General features: G+C 37.2%; 1 long non-coding RNA gene across 1 annotated transcript in view; it reads left to right on the top strand.

Moving 5' to 3' along the window:
* The window catches only part of LOC106504343, a 699,971-nt gene continuing 682,946 nt past the window's right edge, over positions 3,364-20,388 (top strand). The window contains exon 1 of the long non-coding RNA XR_002346092.1: positions 3,364-3,794. This is a non-coding gene — a long non-coding RNA (uncharacterized LOC106504343). The remainder of the gene's footprint in view (positions 3,795-20,388) is intronic.

Below are 20,388 nucleotides of genomic sequence, written 5' to 3'. Positions count from 1 at the left end.
AAGATTCCTCAATTAGGGGAAAATCCTTGACTATAGCTTGCAGTTGAGCTTTAGTCCAAGGAATATGAGAAATTAGGGTTTAGCTTCTGGATCCTCAGAAGTCTTAATTGGAAAAGGGCAGTTTCTGACAAGTTCAGAGGAGAAGGGTGTAAGGAGAGTTTCAGAGAAAAGAGGAAGTCTGTTTGGGAGAACTGGTATAGAGAAGGGATAGGCAGCATAGAAGGGAAGGAAGAAGATGACGCTGGAGGTGGGGTTTGGCCATGAGGAGCCAAGGGAGAGAGATAAGATTGCACCAGAGCCTGAGCCTGAGACAAAGCACCCAGAAGCTCCGGGAGCCAATTCATCTTTCCTCAGTAGTTTGTTTGCCTCAGTTAACCTTAAAACCTTATTTGGTAGGGAAGCAATTTTATACCGCTGTTAATGTTGGGAGGCTTCAAAAGATCAATTGAAATAAGCTTTCCACTCAGTTTTTGAAATTTTTGAGCTATTGTAGTCCAATTCAGTTTTAAGGAAATTAAGTTTGGGAATTTCAGAAGTTCCCTTTAATGGTCATTGGTATTCCAAATTGCCTTTGGTCAGGTCAGTCCATTTAGTTAGAAATGTGCTTGAGGAAGGATTGTGGTTTTTAAACATAAAATTGCACATCCTCCCTGAAACAGGGGGAGGTGCCCTTAAAATATTTAGGTAACCAGCATCCCATTTCTCAGAGTTTTTTTTTTTTTCTAGAATAAAAGAACAATTTTCAAACATTTCAAACAGCTGACAGTTCAAACACCTCAATTCAAACAGTTTTAAAGCTAATCTCAGCCAGTTCTAAGGAGACAGCTTGGTCCTGGAGAAGCCAGACCAAATCTTTTTCAGCCAGTTTCCAAAGAGTACCCTTCTAAAGGAATAGGCTGAAGGTTGGAAAACTGAAAGTTTCAGAGAAGCAGCCTCTGTTTCTGAAAAAACGGGACAAAGACATTTTCAGCCAGCTTTGATTTGTTAATCTTTAATCTTAGTCTAATCTAAGTAGGCCGAAGTGCCAAATGTGTATGCCCAGAACAAGGTCTTACCCCAAAAGACAAAGGCTTAAATAGACCCTGGAGAGCTTCAGACGCCAAGAAGACGTGAGCTTGGATCCAGGAGAAAGACGAAAAATGTTCCTTCAAACTCGAGGGTTGGTGAGAAAGGCAGTGAGCTCAAGGAGCTCAGTGTGTGGGTACTGCCCCTTTTTGCTCACCAGCCCTGGAGCCTTTGGGGGGTCTTCTCTGGTTCCTGTAGGGGCCACCAAAATGCTGACCCGAAATAAATAGATTGCAGATATTTCTCCAGCAAGCTTGTGTTTAGGATCAGCAGAGAATTATAATTTGGGGTCTGCAACCATGCAGAGCTGTGTGCAAGCCCTTGCATGGCAAGGGAAGGAGAATCCTTTTATAGAGAGGAAAAGGAAGTTGGGAGAGTTATAGCAAAGAGTTCATGGTTTTTCGCTGGCCAGGAAAGAAGAGCCTTTCTTCTTGTTGTTGGGTTCTACTATTGTCTGAGGGCACGAAATTTCACCATTCTGGTCTCCTGACTCTATTTAAATTTGAAGTTTCTGTTTATTAAATTTTTACAGTCCCAAATGTACTCATCTCTCTCTGGCCATTGTACATCTCACACAAAGGGTTGTGGGAGGAGGAAGAGGAGTTTTGTTTTGTTTTTGTTTTTTGAATTTTATTACCTTTATAGTTGTGCAACAATCATCACAACCAAATTTTATAGCATTTCCATCCCAAACCCTCAGTGCATCCTCCCACCCCACTACCTGTCTCATTTGGAAACTCTAGAGGAGAAGGGTCTAGCCTCCAATAAAAGGCATTTGCATGACAGTGAAGGGCATGGGTGAAAGGTCAGAATGCCCAGATGTCAGACCCACCAGTTACTAGCTGTATGATCGCGGACAGGTTATTTGACCTTTGTCAGCCTCGATTTCACCCTTTTGTAAAATGGAGATAATAATAGTAATAATAATCATAGGATTATTGGGATGATTATGTTTGCATGATTTAATGAATGTAAATAAAGCATTTAGAATAGACCAGAAGAGATGAGATGGTGGCTGCAGAGAGAGAGAGACAGGGAGACTTCATTTGTGTGAAGGTTAATGCTCTAGCACCTTAGCTATTTAGAGCTGGCAAAGTGGTGATGAGAGCAGAAGTCAGATTGCCAGGTGTGAGAGACAATGGAGCAGGGGGACAAGGAGTGAATGGGATGTGGGAGAAGCAGAAGTGATCTTGACTCCTTCCTTCCTTCCTTCCTTCCTTTTTTTTTGCCACACCTACCTGTGGCATATGGAAGTTCCTGGACCAGGGATAGAATCTGTGTGGCAGTTGTGATTTACTCCATAGCTGTTGCAGGCAATTTTGGATCCTTAACCCACTGTGTCTGGCCAAAGATTGAACCTGGGCTGCCACAGAGATAACACCAGATCCTTAACACATTGTGCTGCAGTGGGAACTTCAGGACTCCTTTCTTGAAATTCCAGGGTTTCAAGAAAGAAATAGAGATACTTATAGCTCCTGGAGACAGTGCTGTTCAGAGAAGATCAGGACGAAGAGGCCAGCTTGTTTGGAGGTGAAGGGAGGGGAAACAACCAAATAGAGGGAATTTAAGATGTTGGAGAAAGAGAGTGAGTTTTCATTAATGATTTTTTTAAAAAAGATTTTTGGTTGCTTTTGTTGTGGAGGAAGAAATTTTCACAACCCTTCTAGGTTCTTCTTGCTGATCTAAAAATTAAATTGACATGAGACAGATTAACAGGAGAAAATCAAACAAAAGTTTAATAAAATGCACACATAGGAGAGAGTCAGGAAAACTGAGTAGTTTGCTAAAATGACTGAAGCCCTCACTTTAAACACTCTTCTGCTGAAGATGAAAGCTGGGTGTTGGGGATAGTGGTTTGAGACCTTAAAGTGGGGGAAGCAATTCACATGGAGATGGAAAAGCAAATGTTTGTAAGAAAATATTTGCTGGTCCCCTGAGAGACAATGGGACATGGAGTGGACTCTGCTCTCTAAGCCCTGCAAAATTTCCTCTACCACCTCTAGCCTGTATTTTCAGCAGATACCTGTGGTGATGCTCTATTTAGGGAACAGGTCCTTTAACTAAATTCTCTAGGCAGCTAAGGGGTCATAAAAAGAAAGACTTCTGGAGTTCTGCTATGGCACAGCAAGTTAAGGATCCAGCATAGTCACTGCTGCAGCTTGGGTTTCTACTATGACTTGGGTTTGATCCTTGGCCTGGGAATTCTTCCACATGCCATGGGCATGGCAAAAAAAAAAAAAAAAAAAAAAAAAGACTTTCTGAATCTTCTCTTTCTTAAAAAAAAAAATCAGGCTAAAATAATACTCTTGCCAAAGAGACACATTTTGGGGTGGCAAATTTTGCTCCCCTATGCTTTGTGATTTGCAATATGTATATTCTTAAACCAACACAAGAGTAGAGACCATCTGTCCTTTCCCAGGGACCAATCACCCAGCTTTGACAATTGTCAACATTTTCTGATATTTGTTTCTTTTCCCCCACACTGGAAAAAAAGAGTTGCCAAAGTATTTTGAAACACATCCCAGATAACATGAATCATTTCACTTGTAATAATTTAGTCTTCATCTCTAAACTAATAAGGACCTTTGTTTTCATAACCATAATGCTATTATCAGACCTAAAAAATTAACATTAGTTTCTCACTATTATCTAATACCAGTCCATTCTTAATTGTCCTCAATTGTCTCCAAATGCCTTTGTACATGTACCTGGTTTGCATCAGCATCAAGGTAAGGTTTAGCCACTACATTTGGTAATTATTTCTTTTAAGTCTCTTTTAGTTTTTGTCTTTCCTCCACAATCTTTTTTCTCCTATGCCATTTATTTGTTGAGAAAACTGAGCCATTTATATTGTAGAATGTCTCATATTCTGGATTTGACTGATTATTTTCTTCTTGTGTCATTTAATTTGTTGAAAGGTGATACTTGATGGTAGGGATTCTGAGAGGAATCATTTTTCTCACCTTAAGGTGGAAGGAAGAGAAAAGAAATGATTGAGATGAAGAGGGGAAAGCTGTGCACTTCATGTTAAAGGGCTTCATTCACTTTGGTAAGAATGGAAAGGGAACTTATTGTTGAGTTAAAGATATGAGGGACTGTGGCTGGGAGTTCAAGAGCAAATATTTTGGAATAGAGTTTGAGGAATGTGACTGAGAATCAAATTGAGATGTGTTAAAGCCTTTCAAAGAAAGATTAGAACTAAACTGGGGTGATTAGCATTGCTTTATGTCCAAACAATCCTCTCGTTTTCTTGGCTTCATTCTTGCTGGCCTGTGGCCACCAGGTATAGGGTTTACTCAGGGTTGATGAATGCCAGGGTAGGTACAGCTGAAGAATTGGAAGTGTATTTGTAGAAATCAAGTGTATGGCTGAACAAGAGGCAAACTGGTAGAGCTGGAAATGATTTTGTGCTCAAGATGCTGATAGACTATGAAGAAGAGATAATTGGCCAGAGGACTCAGTGGAAGACGTGCAAAGATAAGAAATACAGTCAAAAGAAGGGCTTATAGTCAGGGGAATTATCTTTAAATGCTTGTGAAATGACTGTAGCAGCTATGGCTCATTGACATCATGTTGGGAGAAAATAGGGTGGGCAGTCACAGGCCCGGATCTCAGTCCCACTTTGCTACTGCTTTGCTGTGTGACTCAGGGAAGTTACTTAATCTTTCTGAGTCTCAATTTCCTCTCTCATAAAATGAGATGACAAATCCACACTACAAAAGATTATTGGGAGAATGAATGAGATACTGTATATCTCTATATAAAGCATTGATAGCTGAGAGTTAATAGGCTCTCACAAAACCTCTATTGCTAGAACTGAGGTCAAGGAATCATGAGGTCAGTGTATGTTGCATCCTAAGGAGATAATTTGCGTGTTTAAGTGTTGTTATCAACTAGAAAGTCATTAGTACTTTGCAGAGAAGCCAGTAAAAAATTAATTAATAACTAAACAATAATCATCAGTGCCAAATCAATTTGAAATATAATAAAGCTTCAGAAAAAGACTGTTGTTTGCATAGGCACCCTCAAACATACAGTGTGCCTGTTCACACTGCATTCATGCCTATAACCCCCCATGTTTTAATGTGTTCCAGGCAGATGATCATTGTTTTATAATCTCCTCTGATTTATAGCCATGCGGTCAATAATTAGGTATTCTGGCTGGGTGAACCATATATTTGTGACTCTAATCAAAGCCGTTTTTAACTAATACACATTGAACCAAGCCTGTTTTCAGATTCCACTCTTCTATCCTTCAGTGTTTACAATCTAGCAGAGAAATTCAGAAGATCCTCTTTGTGGTAAAATTTCACTGAATATTCAGTCTTCATGGGGAGCTGGAAGGAGGGCTATGATTTAAAGTCACCTCTGATTAAGGGAAATGATGAACAGACCTTCTCACAGAAAAGCTCATTTCTGGCTAATAGCCTAGTTCTAGGGAAAGGGTTAATAGGGAAGGGTGAGACAAATCCAACTGTTTCCAGCTCAGGCATTTTTTGAAATGTTGAAAGACTGATCTGCAAGTTTATGAATACAAATGTACTAGACAGTCATCTCATAAGCTTCACAAATGGCCTTGGCTGCCACTAAGTGGGTGGAAATGAATGGGAGAGAATGAGAAGGGTGCTGCTTTGTTTGTGTGGTACACAGTATTACCCTGATGAAAAATGCTGGCAAGCTTCCGCCCTTCAAGATGCTTGTGAGACTCTCCTGCCTGTGTTTTATCTTTGGGTGTTACCATGGCTACTGATGGGAAGAAATGAAAACCCCAAGGTAGAGGGAGGTAGACAGATGAGGGGGTGGAAGAAACAGGGAAAACAATCTCGCCAGCCAAGCATCTGGGAAGATTTATGTTGAAGGCCTGATTGCCGATCCCGCTGCATATATTGTATATTCAAACATCCACTCTGAAGCCAATTATCTTTTTGAATAAAGCTCCATAAAGGACGGTATGAGAAATCAGTTGACCTGCTTTTGTGTGGCTTCCTTGTATTTCTTCTTGGGGAGGATGAGAAAGTAAGGAATTTACCTTCAAACCTCAGCTTTGCATTTTCCAGCTGTTTGGCTTTGGCCAAATTATTTAACTTCTGGGAGTTCCAGTTTATCAACCTATAAAATGGGTATAACGCATTTTCCTCTTTGTGTTGTTAGAGAATCACATGTGTGTGCCATGCATGGTAGAGCCCATTTTGGGCTAGTTTTTATTCTGTCCCTTATTAGAGTCTGCAGTGGTTGTGACAAGATGATCCACATGTCTGTTTTTCCAAGTTATCCTTCAGGGAAATGCACGTGTGGAATCTGTTTCATTAAAGTGATGTATTATGACTGACAAAAGCTGGTGAGGGAAGAGACTATACCCCCAGCGTATCCACGGGCAATTCTGGCCCCTCTGGTCAGGCCTAACAGGAGCAAGTAACTCTATCACCATGGGCAGCAGTATCCCCACCTTGTCTTGGTCCTTTTAAAAAGTTGGGCATAAAGATCAATTTTATAAATGGAGACATCTTTCCTTGGAACATTTTTTCCTGTTTAAGTGCTCTATTTTCTTCTCTGATTAAAAGGAAATTGACAATAATATTTAATCTAGTTTCTCTTTAGCTGCTTCTGTCAAGTGGTTAGTTAATTTTATTAGTGTCTTAAGTGCATTAGGAGAATTATTCTATTTAAACTTATTGAAGTAATTCTTTCATAGAGTGAAGTTGCCTTTGAAATGGGAATGCTCAGCTTCCCCCATCTCAGTTTTTTAGGCTATAAATATGAGTTTTCACATATAATGCTAAGTTTTCATAAGGTACAGAAATGATCTTTGTCCAGTATGTTGAGGATCTTGTTAAAATAGACCTAGAATACACTCCTCTTTTCTTCATTGGGGGTAGTTGTCCATTATTTTAAAGCTTGATATTTATAGCTATCTTGCACTTGTGGACAAGTAATCTAAGAGACTCTGGAGACTAAGAAGAATGCATTCTGTCTACATGTGTTTTTTCCTTACATATAATAAAAGTTAATCTTCCCTTTTAGTATTGTCTATGTAATTACTGGGTCTTACGCTGATGGTAGTGCTTTTTTAGACTTTGGGATACAGCCTGTCAGTGAGCCATGGACTCAATTTGGTGGTGGCAATGAATAACTTTTAAAATTGAAATGGAACAGAATAGAAAATATCAGAGTGCATTGTATGTGAGAAAGTTTACAAGTACTTCTTCCTGACATTTTGCTTTGGTTACATACACTCTCACATGTGAATTGAAGAAAGAAAATTGATAGCCATTGACTTCAGGGTTATTGCCCAAGGCAAGTAGGGCTGAATAATGGAATCGGGCAAGGTTAGGATTATATAACAAAATTTTCATCTCCTTTATGCTGAATCTGTGAAACCTGTGAAGTACAGCTTTTCGCTTAGTGTTGGGATATTTCTTAGAACTTTCCACTTCCTGTTGAAGATGCTACCATTTGACTAGTCACTAAGGTTCAAAACATCAGGGTCCTTTTTTTTTTCTCACCTCTCTCTCATTCTTGACATTAAATTTGAGTAATGATAATTCTTGCCTACAGTACCCGTCATAGCTCTCTCCTAATTCCCCTTATTTCCCTGCCCTAGTTTCTTTTCTTAGTCCTAGGCTACTATAGAAGCTTTCTTATTACCTCCAAACTTTCGGCTGCCCAGTAAATTATCCTAAAATATTATTCCAAATGATCACTCCTGTACTCAAAATCTTTCAAACCTTCCCTGATACCTGGTCAGTTTCAGACTCGTTTGCTGTTCTTAAGGGTCTCATGATCTAATGCTGGCTTACCTTTCTAGTCTACCTGAACTCCAGCCAACTAGAACTTCTTGTCATTCTTTTATATATGTCCCTCTCACATTTGTATAATTTTTTTCATGTGGTTCTCTCTTCCTGGATGCATATTTTTTTTGTCACTTTTCTTTTTTACTCCCAATTCCTTAAATCCATAACCTAATCTCCTGGTCAAGTTTATACCCAATGTAACTTTTTTCTTGACTTGTTTATCCAAGTAGAAAGCATCCTTCCCACCTTCAAACTTCCATTGCATTTTACCTGTACCATTATGAGGATATGTTTAGGATATATTGACTTTCAGTTATTCATGTACATGACTTCTCTGCCTTTAGATGAAATCACTTTCTTCCTCCCACCCCACATATTCTATTTATCACAGTGTCTTGCAAGTAGTAGTCACTGACTACATATTTACTGAGTAAGCTATAAAATGGCACCTTTCAAATCATATGTTGTGGTCTAAAAGGGTTAAATCAGGTTTTGAAATTATCTCAGATAGTCCTAGGAATTGTTCTTTATAATGGAAGAAGAATTATAAAAATCTGGGAAGAACTATTCATCCTTTTATCTGCTTTCAGACTTCTCAAAAGTCTGGAAAAGGCATGGCATAATGATCCTTCCCACATGTATCATTAGCAGTCAGTCAGTGACAAGACCTTCCTAAGCATCATGGTAATGAACAGTATGCCAGGCCAGCAGCAGTGCCTACTGCAAGATTTTAGTGTTGTTTCTGGCTTGAACCTTTTGTGTTTTGATTAGTTGTTTTCAAAGTGTTGTTCCTGGATTGGCAGCATCACCGTTACCCAGGAACTTGTTAGAAATGCACATTCTCTGCCCAAGCCCAGACCTAGTGATCACATGACCTGGCTGAGGCTCAGAAATCTGTTTTGACAGGTCTGCCAAGGAATTCTGATGCAAGCTAAATTTTGAGAACTTCTGATTTAGACCTCTATCCTTCACTCACTACCTCTCTACTCTCTCTATACCTTACATGAGATCCCAACACGGTGACAACCTTGAAAAGAGCCTCAAGTCAACCATCTCTAATCATGGGTGGATATCCATCAGAAGAAAAGTAAAAGAAACTAATGACAGTATTGCCACTGTATCAGGAATAAGCAGAGGCAAAATTTATGAGCTAAAATTATACCTTACTAATCAACCTATTCTCTCATCCAACAGAGTTTGTTTGTTTGTTTTGTCTTTTTAGGGCCACACCTGTGGCATATGGAGGTTCCCAGGCTAGGGGTCTAATCAGAGCTGTAACCACTGGCCTATGCCACAGCCACAGAAATGCCAGATCTGAGCCACGTCTGCAACTTACACCATAGCTCACGGCAACACCAGATCCTTAACCCACTGAGCGAGGCCATGGATTGAACCCACAACTTCATGGTTCCTTGTTGGATTCGTTAACCACTGAATCATGACAGGAACTCCAAAAATCCCCCTTCTTAATCATCCTTAAATTAGCTTTCTTGATGCAATGCCATTCAAGATTATTACTTCTCACTCAATATTTAAAAAAAATTATTCCTTGTTTGTGTGACAGAATTCTGTTTTCTGTTACTAACTTACAGACTATCAGCCACAGTATTGGAAACTGGGCAGGCTTTTGTAGACTTGCTTTGGAATCTAATTTGCAATTAAGATCATTATTACTACAGGGAAATGTCATCTTAGTTCCAAAAATCCAACTCACAAAGCATTGGAATATGGCAAATTGGTGCATTGGGAACTTCCTGTGCTGGGAAAAGATATTGTGCCTTATCAGGTTCTTCAGTTCCTGTTTAAGAGATGAAAAATTGCCATCAAAGTATAAGTCTTTCACTGAGAATCTTGAGGAAGCTTGGATGGAGCTGGGTGGGCACCAGCCTCTGACAGAATTTTTTCCTTAGTGAAAGAGAGATGCTTGACCACCTCTTGAATTCTTCCCCTGGAGGAATTTCCCTCTTGGAGTTCCCCCCTTTATATTTAATATTTTATTTTGGTCAACTGTAAAGGCCTCTGAAAGGGGTGACATTTTCAGGTGTTTCTAGTCACTTTCACCTGAGGGAGAATATGTGAAAACCCGGGCATCTAAGGTAGAAGATGTGTTGCTTTGGGGTCTTGGTATCTGTTGCTGGGAAGACTTTTCCCTTGTCTTTGCATGGTTAGGTACTTTTTCATTTTAGAGCCAGCTTAAAAGGTGCCTTTTATTTTGTTTATTTATTTATTTTTTACTATTTCTTGGGCCGCTCCCCGTGGCACATGGAGGTTCCCAGGCTAGGGGTCGAATCGGAGCTGCAGCCACTGGCCCATGCCAGAGCCACAGCAACGCGGGATCCGAGCCGTGTCTGCAACCTACACCACAGCTCATGGCAACGCCGGATCCCCAACCCACTGAGCAAGGGCAGGAACTGAACCCGCAACCTCATTGTTCCTAGTCGGATTCGTTAACCACTGCGCCACAACGGGAACTCCAAAAGGTGCCTTTTAGAAATGTATTCCCTAACTACTTTATCTCACCTGGGTCTCATGTCCCATTTTATTTTCTTTTAAACTTTATCTAAATGATTGTATTTGTTTACTGATCATTGTCTTTCTTCTACACCATAATGTAAGGTTTATGAGCATAATAACCTCATCTGTGCCATTTTCTACGGCTATTCCAGTCCTTAGAGTATGTCAGACTCACAGTTGATGATCAATATTTTTTTAAATTCATGGAGTGAAGAGTTGAGAAGAAATGAAGGTTCCTAGAAGGGGCACTTTCTGACCCCAGAGATTTCAGATAGGTGGTTCCATCACAGATAAATGACTTGGAGAACTGGCTTGAATTGACACTGAATTTTGGAACCTCAGTTTCTTTATTTGAGGATGATTACATCTACTTGGCACGGTTGTTTCCAGTCTAGAAATAGTATATATAAGGTTTTTGGTATAGTCCTAATATCAGCTATTGTTATTAAATGTTTATTCCTATTTTTTTCTAGGACACAAACAAGTTGGGCAAAAATGGCACTATCTGAATTTTTATCTTGAGGGTTGTAGGTGATTGATGCATTTATCATTCTGGTAACATTTTTAAAAGAAATTTATTGAAAATATCTCTTAACATGGGGTCTAGAAGTTGGTGATAGGATGTCAGAATACCACAGTCTTATCCTATTCTCTTTACTATGTCCAAACCAGTATCGGGTGTTCCAGAAGACCTGTAAAATGTTATTTATTTATTTATTTTTCCCCATGCAAAGCTCTACTTGAGTGAGATAGAAATATCATAACATGAATATACTATTTGGACAATAAAAGTGCTCCCACATTGAACTGATAATTGTCATGGCTCTAGGATTTCATTTTTAAGAGGATTTTGGAACAATTATATGGTTGAATAGGAGATTGTTTTGATGTTCCATTTGCATCAGAAACATAATTTTTTGTACTAATATCTTTTTTTTTTTTTTGGCTGCCTGACAGCATATGGAATTCTTGAACCAGGGATCAGATCCAGCTGCAGTTGCGACCTAAGCTGCATCTGTGGCAATGCAGGATCCTTAACCCACTGTGCTGGGCTGGGGATCAAACCTGCATCCAATGCTCCAAAGATGCTGCCAGTTCCGTTGTACCACAGCAGAAACTCCTGTACTAAGATTAAGGGTGACAAGTGAAGAGTTGATGGATATTATGAGGGTAGGTAAAGCCACCTGCTAAGCAACTCTTTGTCTCTACTCTTGGGAATAGTCAAATCAACTTAGTGGTTGCCTATACGAGAGAGCACATGTTGTAATTATAAAAACAGAATAAGATACAGAAGATCCCAAGTTCTCTATAAAGCATCTTAAGTGCTAAAGACAACACACATTTAAAATGCTCCTAACAAAAGATTAAATGGAACATTGGAGTGCAGAATCATTGAATATGATTTTCTTACTTAGGCAATTTCTATGATCTAGTCTAAGAAACAAGGGATACTCCAAAGTCCTAACCTTCCTTTATGTTGCTTTTGAAGATAGTATTCAAGTGATCATATAATTCAACTTAGTATATTGTTAAGTTGGAAAAAAGTAGAACTTGTTTAACAGTCTAAAATATATGTGCAGGTGAATAATTTATCAATTTAGACTTTACTTAAAAAAAAAAATCAGTGGGAGTTCCCGTCGTGGCGCAGTGGTTAACGAATCCGACTAGGAACCATGAGGTTGCGGGTTTAGTCCCTGCCCTTGCTCAGTGGGTTGGGGATCCGGTGTTGCCGTGAGCTGTGGTGTAGGTTGCAGATGTGGCTCGGATCCTGCGTTGCTGTGGCTCTGGCGTAGGCCGGTGGCTGCAGCTCCGTTTCGACCCCTAGCCTGGGAACCTCCATATGCCGTGGGAGCGGCCCAAGAAATGGCAAAAAGACAAAAAAAAAAAAAAAAAAATCAGTGAAGGTAATAATGTTTTTTAGAGCTGACTAGGTAAATCAGCATAATGCTTTCATTAACAGCAATCAGAAAAGCTGTGTAATATGTTAGAAAATCTTCTGAAAAGGCACTGGAATATTAACAGAGAGATAAAATGATATAAAGACAATATTTGCAGAAGGCAGAAATGCAGAAAAGTGAATCTAGTATTTGGGACTCTTTTTAGTCTTGGGATGTTTGCTAATCCAGAAGACTCAACTGGAAGTCTGAGAAACACTTTTAAAAAAAAAAAATAATTTCATGAGGATAAAAGAATGTAAGTTGTAGATAAAGGGCTTACAAAGATCATTCAGGTTAAGTCCGTATGTTTTAAAGTGAGAGCCTGATGGATCTGCCCCTAGGATTAAGAGAAAATCAGAGGTTAAACAGCCTTTGCATGTACTACTGTCCAATTTAGAGTCTACTAGGTGGTCTAGGAAAAAAAAATCACAATATCTAAAAATGGATAGAAATAATCCCTTAGTCATCTGGTAAAAGGAAATAAAAAAAATTGGGGGAGGGGGTTTTATATTATTCTAACTTTTTAAGGCAAAGTTAATTTTACAGGTAAGTTTAAAACTGTAATGACTGGCACTCAATGAAAAATAAATAACTACACTGGAGGTAGGAAAACTGAATCCAGCAGAAACAATAGACTATAGAAACAGACCTAGAGGTATTAGAGATATCTATATTATCAGAATCAAATTTTAAAAACCTATACATATCAAACTGGTGAAATGGAATTTTAAAGGTTTTTAGATATATTTACCATAAATACACATCTTTAAGAAAATAAAGTTCTTAAAATTATTGAGCCTAAGCATCTTTCAAAAAGTTAGGAGATATAAAAAATAAACTCAATGAAAATTGAGGGAAGGAAATAAAATTATAACAGTAGAAATTAATAGAAATAAGGAACATACAATGGAGAAGATCAACAAAGCCAAAAACTGGTTCTTTAATGGGACTAATAAAATTGATGGGACTCAATCTCTCCTGGTGAGATTGAGTTAAAAAAAAAAAAAGGAGAGAAGGCATACAGTATAAGTAACAAAGGCAACGTTACTACAAGTCCTGCAGAAATGACGATTTGAAAATATGATGAAGAAAACATTATTTGTGCCAATAAATTAAAAAATTTAGATGACATGGAAAAATTCCTGTGGAATTTCAACTTTATAAAACTGATGTCAGAAGATGTAGAAAATTTTAAGTGTTATCACTATTAAATACATTGAATCTATAATTAAAAATGTTTCTACAAGGAATATTTTAGGTATCCACAGTTTTATAGGTAAATTCTATCAAACATTAACAGAAAATCTTGCAGAAAAAAAAGAAAACGAGCCTCACTCTCCAACTCATTTAGTGAAATCAACATAACTTTAATACTAAAACCTAATTAGGGGATTGTAAGAAAGGAAGAGAACAAATATGGACAGAAATATACTGAATAACACAGAGAATACCAAATCTGATATACAAGTATAAAAATGGTAATACATCATATAAAATAATATAAAAGTGATAATAGGTTAAGCTTGTTTTATTTTAGGAATGCAAGTTTCATTTAATATTATTAACTCAAACAGTATAACTTACCACATTAAGAAAATCAAAGAAAAAACACTCAGTTAATTAAACAGATGCAGAAAAGTATACAATTAAATCCAATACCTTTTCTTGATAAATCTCTTAGCAATATATGAATAAAGGAAAACCTCTTAATCTGAGGAAGGATGCCTACAAAGCCTATAGAAAACATTATAGTTGCAAGCTGTTGAAAATGTTGCTAAGCGAAAGATGGTACCAGATATCATCACCTCTGTTCAACATTTTACTAGAGACCTTAGCTGGTGTAATAAATCATGAAAAAGAAATAAAAGGTATAAGGATTAGGAAGGAAGCTTTCTATATTGCAAAGAAATCAAATAGTACATTGAATTCTAAAAATAGCATAACCCAATGGGCATTGGCAGTAACAGAAGTTGGGGAACACTTTTCCATGAATTACTCTGGGTTGCAGGCATCTTCCGTCAAAGGGATCTACCATCTTATAGGGCCTGCCTTCTCCTGTATTCAGCTGACAGATGGGGAAGGAGAAAGAGCAAGATCATGGGTGGGAGGTCTTTATGAACCAGACCTGGAATTGACCACATTCTATTGACTAGAACACAATGACATCTAATTATAAGGGAGGCTGACAAATGGCATAGTTCTTTGGCCAGGAGGGAAAGGAATTGGATTTTGATCTATACAAAGCAGTTTTTACTATAACTTCCCTTTACAATTTTATTATTAGATTACCTATGAAAATGAGGGAAAAAATATTGTCTCTGTATGCTTAGAAGAAACAGAAACTTTACCTAGCTGGTAAACTTAACCTATGTCTGGATCAGTACTTCCATAATAGTCTGGTTCTAATTTATCTATAGCTAACTTTTTATGAGGAAGTGAATTAATTTGTGGACAGTGTTGTCTATTTCAGACAGAAATGAAAGCTTCTTCTGTGTGACAGTCATTATATGTAGATTTTGTTGGGCATTAATTCCACAGTGGCAAAAACATAGATGAATGTGTTGCCTTGCTTGTTTTGTTCCATTTTAAATGTAGCGAGACCACATTTGCAGAGAAAAACCATATGCTATCTGTTCTTGCCTCTACTTCTGAAAGAATTAGCTTGTGATAGTATTTCCTGAGCTAATGAGGCAAACATTTTCTTGGATTCAGCTGAAGAAGAAAGCCTTATTACTGTCACTTCAAGGATCGTGGAAGCAGTGAGGATAACATTATCAAAATTTGCTGAAGCAACCATATTTATGGAGATAGTTTTTTTAAGAATAACTGTATTGAGCAGTAGAATGCAGAATTATCACTTTGTGGTAGTAACTCGAAAAATTCATGAGCAATTTAAAACACCTTATTAGAATGGGAAGAAGGAAAGAAAATGATAACAATGTAGCACAATAGAAGAGAATCCATAAGAAGGTTTGGGAACAGGAAGTTATTAGTTTAATAAGATATTAGAGATTTTAGACCTATTATTTAATCTTTGGGTGTAGCTTATTTTTCATATTTGAAATGAAGGTGTTAGATGAAAAAAATCTATGTGATAGGTTCTAGTTTTAGTATTGCATGATTCTACGTCAATGTTCCTCTTAATAAAGTGACTGGAAGAATAAAAATGTCATGAGATGTTGTGTTACTTATGAATAAGCTGGTTCATTAAGGCTGTGTGATTGGGGGATGGTAATTTATTATTCTAAGTCGTCTGTTTGGAAATGAATCAGAATGTGTCAGTTTTACTCTGCTGGCATAGAGGTCAGAGTTTAGGGCCACAAAGCACCTGGAAAATATCCTAGAGGGGGGAAAATGTCAGTGACAAGGGAATCAATGAAAAGGAGACCCCCAAATCTGTGTACTACTTTTCCTTAAGTAGTCAACCAACGCTTAAGCTGCACTTGTACAGGGTGAGTTTCAAAGAGACCCAGCAGAAAATGGTTTCTAGGAGTCAGAAGAGCTGAGCAGAGATTTCAGCAATAATTAGGTACTGGGAAGAAATAGATTCAAGTTTAGGTACCCCAAGATAAACCTCCAGTAAAGCTTCTGGGCTTAATATTGGCACTCCAAAGGCTCAAGAAGTAATGGCCACACTCCAAAAGTGAAGCAAATGTTGCACTTCAGTAGTAAAGGGAAACTAAAGTAGCCTAGTCCTAATAAAACCCTGAACAGAGGCTTGAGAGGATCAAGTAATCTGCTCATATGCTACCTGCCTATAAAACAAAATGAAACAGAACCAACTAAAACAAAACAAAAGTGAATAAACACAAATCCAATACACAAGCACAAAATCCCAATCCCTTTTTTAGAAGAATATATACCATTATTTAGCTCCTGTACAATATTTTATCCACAAGGTTAAGTAGCCAATACAAATTTATGAGGCATGCTAAAGCAATTGGGGGTGAGGGGGGAAAGCAAGAAACAAAAAATGAATAACAGAAAAAACATTGGTGGTATATTATTGTAGGTAGCAGATATGGTTAAAATAACTGAGTAAAATGTTTAAGAAGGAAAAGATAGACAAAACAGATACAAAAGTAGGAAAATTTCAAGAGAATTAGAATCCATAAAAAGAATCAAATAAATGTTCCAGAACTGACAAATATAATTTTTGTAATTAAGAATTCATATGAAGAGTTCCCACTGTGGCACAATAGATTGAGGATCTGACATTGTCTCTGAGGCGGTGTGTGTTCAATCTTGGCCCTGTGCAGTGGGTTAAGGGTCTGGTATTGCCACAGATGTGGCATGGTTTGCAGCTGCAGTGGCTTAGATTTGCTCCCTGTAGCAGGAACTTTCATATGCCTTGGGTGCGGACAAAATAGAAGAATTGGATGCGTATAACAACAGTTTGCAAACAGCAGAAGATGAGTGAATGGAACACATGTTCAATCTAAATCCCAGTAGGCAAAAAAAACCAAAAAAAACCAAAAAAAAAAAACCAAGAAACAAAAACCCTAAAACTCTAGGAGTTCCATCGTGGCGCAGCAGAAACGAGTCTGACTAGTAACCATGAGGTTGTGGGTTTGATGCCTGGCCTTGCTCAGTGGGTTAAGGATCCAGCATTGCTGTGAGCTCTGGTGTAGGTCACAGACGTGGCTCAGATCTGGCATTGCTGGGGCTGTGGTGTAGGCCGAAGGCCGTAGCTCTGATTCAACCCCTAGCCTGGAAACCTCCATATGTTGCAGGTGTGGCCCTAAAAAGCAAAAAAAAAAAAAAAAAAAAACCCAAAAAACAACAACAACCCCCGCCCCCAAACCCCAGTAGGTATTTCTTCGTGGAAATTCAGAAGCTAGTTCTGAAATATTTATGGAGATGGAAAGCCCATAGATAGCCATGATAATTTTTGGAATACACCTCTTCCAGGCAGCAAAACTTATTACAAGCCTACAGTAATTATTATTGTATATTGATGTAAAGAGAGACCTATATGTAATGACATTTGATTTATCTTAAAACTGGAACTTTAGAGGAATGGGTAAAGGGTGATCTCTCCATTGGATAGTGCTGGGCCAATTTGAAATTCACATGGGAAAAAAAAAGAAACTTTATGGTCAATGACATCATGGCAAAATTTAATACCATGAAGAAGGCATATCTAAATGTGAAGTATAAAATAAAGAATTTAGAAAAAGAATAAAAGATTATTTTTCTCACTTTTGGATAGACAAAGATTTCTTAAGTAGGAAACAAGATCACTAAAGAGAAACGGACATTAAAATTAAGTTCTGTTCACCAAAAGACATCATTAAAGAAGTGAAAAAGCAGGTCACACACTGGAAGAAGATATTTATGATACAGACAGGTGAAAAAGGCTTATATCAGAGTACATAAAGAATTCCTACATATCCATAAGAAAAGGTAACTCTAAAAAAAAATCATTTAAAGTAAACCAACACTTTACAAAGAGACTATCCAAAAGGCAAACAAACTTTTGTGCTCAACCATGTTTTGTCATCAAGGAGATGTGAATTAAAGCCATGGCACAATACCACGATGTGTCCATCAGAATGGTTAAAATTTAAGACTGTCTTTTAAAAATATTTACAAGAATATAGAGTAACCGAAAGGCTCATCACTGTAGGTGAAATTACTTTTGTTGAGTCTTTGGTGTTACACATGTTGAACATAATATGTCCTATGACTCAGAAATTTTACTCCTAGTCTGGCTTAGGATAATGGCAATGTAATGATATATAAGCACTCAGATATAGGATAGGAAGAAGACCACAAGTAAAAGGATAAGCCCATTATCATAAACAATAACTTGAAATCCACTCCACACTCAGATCTTTAGTTGATGTATACCTAACCAAGATAATAAACCTCATGGTTTAGTTTGGTCAACCAAAGAAAATTGATTAATTAGTTATTCCATTTTCCTGAAATGCTTTCTCAGGTATGAGTTACTTTCCAAACTGCATTTTGCTTAATGACTACATGGTTGAAGTCACTTTTATTGTTTAGGAATATTCTAACTTATGAATTTGGTCTCTACAATTGATCTGTTTTATTTGGTACTTGGGACATAGTCAGAGAGTAATTGTGTATATTTTTTAAAGTAGGGTTGGAATCCTTACAGGGGCTGATGAAATTTGGTGTCTTGGATCCATTGTGGTGAGAAATTATATCAGAATTTTAATAATTCATTCTGAATACTTGAAAAGGCTGAATAACTATGTCAAAGTCACATTTTGATGAGGATAAGCATGGGAAGACCCTGTAATTTACACAAAAAGAATAATCATGAGAGTGTGTATTGAGCAGACCAAGAGGTTGTTAGGTAATTACTATTAAATTTTAATTGGTTTCGCCTTGGGTGTAATTAAACATAAAAATAATGGTGAGTTCTCTTGTGGTGACGCATATCCGGTGCTGTCACTGCAGCAGCTTGGGTCACTGCTGTGGTGCAGATTTGATCCCTGGCCTGGGAACTTCAGTGTGCCACAGGCACAGCCAAAAAAAGTAATAGTTTCTGAATATATAGATTTATGAAAATGATTGGATCATGGTTGGTAATAGTAGTCCTGTGTCCCTTTTTATCACTGACATTCTTTGAGTTTCTTTGTGATTTTGTGACAAATAAATAGAAGCAGCTAATTGATGAGAGTTAGGTCCAATTAAAACATGTTGATGTATTAAGATTCATTTTAATAGTGGAATTTAGGGCCAAATGACAAATTCAACAGTTGTAAAGATTGTCATCCACTGCAGTTGTTTAATAATGTCACATTAAGAAGTTTAAAAAGACAGGAAGTCTGTCAGGACAAGAGCTGAAAAAATTAGCCATTTAAATAATCTAGTACCTCAAACAAACCTAGTGGAGAGTGCATAGCAATCAGGGACAGAAAAAGAGACAAATAAAATATAAGAGTGAGTATAAGTCCATTGACCAGTTATGAACCTTGGTCTAAAAGTCTAGAAAGAAGTTATGTATACCTAATATCATCTTTATGATCTCTAAATTCTTGAGTTAGATGTCTACCTCCAGAAACCTTGTGCTTCTATTGCCCTTTTAGTTAGCTGAAATGTTAGATCTTATGTATACTTGCGTTTCCATTTGCAGGATCCTTAGCACACTTACACAGTTGTATACTCTGGAATTCAAGAACAGTATCAGTGTTTATAAATATTCATTATGCTCCTTTACTAAGTGATGCTATGTCTGCCCTTTATTGGTGTCTTTGCAATACATTTATTCTCGTGGATATAGATCATGTCCATGTATGTCTAATATGGTCTTTCTTTGAATGTAACTTGTACTTTCCAAACATATGTCTATGTATATGACATTAATTTCCACCATTTGTGATATAACCTTAATGTGACAGTCATAGTCTCTCAGTGAGTAAGCATATCCAAGACTCATAGGTTTCCTTATAACCAATTTTTAAAAAGTCAGAATTTATGAGAATTTGTTTTATGTAAATTGTATATCATTAAGACTATGGGTAAAATTTAAGCCAAGTAGATTAAATTTATCTGAAAATTTAGGCTGTTTTTATTTAAAATACTGTTAATTCTTTCAGAGCTTTTGGGATGAATTCTATTTTAGTATTCTGTTTGTAACTGCTTTAGTAGTTCACTTATAAGGTGGATTTCTCTATCACTAGTGAGTATTGAAGGTTCTCCACAGCAATAAATGTAATTTATCATAATTTTGTAAAAGTTAGAGTGTTAGCTATTGTAAGCTATTTTTAAGACACATGAATTTAAAAAAATAACTACGTATATTTAAAAATAACTATAACTACAATAATTTGTTAATGGATGTAAATTGTGATGTGAAAAACATAATATGCAGGAGTGGGAGTGTATAACTTTAAAGCTTTTTATACATTCAAAGTTAAGTTATCAACTTGAAATAGACTGTTCTAAGTTGTTTTACATAAACCCCATGGTAACCACAAAGCAAAAACCTATAGTAGATACACAAAAGATAAGAGAAAGAAATCTGCGTATATCATTACAGAAAATCATCAAATCACAGAGTTATAGAACAAGAGAGGAAGAGAGGGAAAAATAAATTACGTATT

Source organism: Sus scrofa, chromosome 7 (genome assembly GCF_000003025.6).
Source record: "Sus scrofa isolate TJ Tabasco breed Duroc chromosome 7, Sscrofa11.1, whole genome shotgun sequence".
Taxonomy (NCBI): Eukaryota; Metazoa; Chordata; class Mammalia; order Artiodactyla; family Suidae; genus Sus; species Sus scrofa.
The sequence above is the reverse complement of the archived record's forward strand: the minus strand, read 5'-3'. Positions and strand labels throughout refer to the sequence as shown.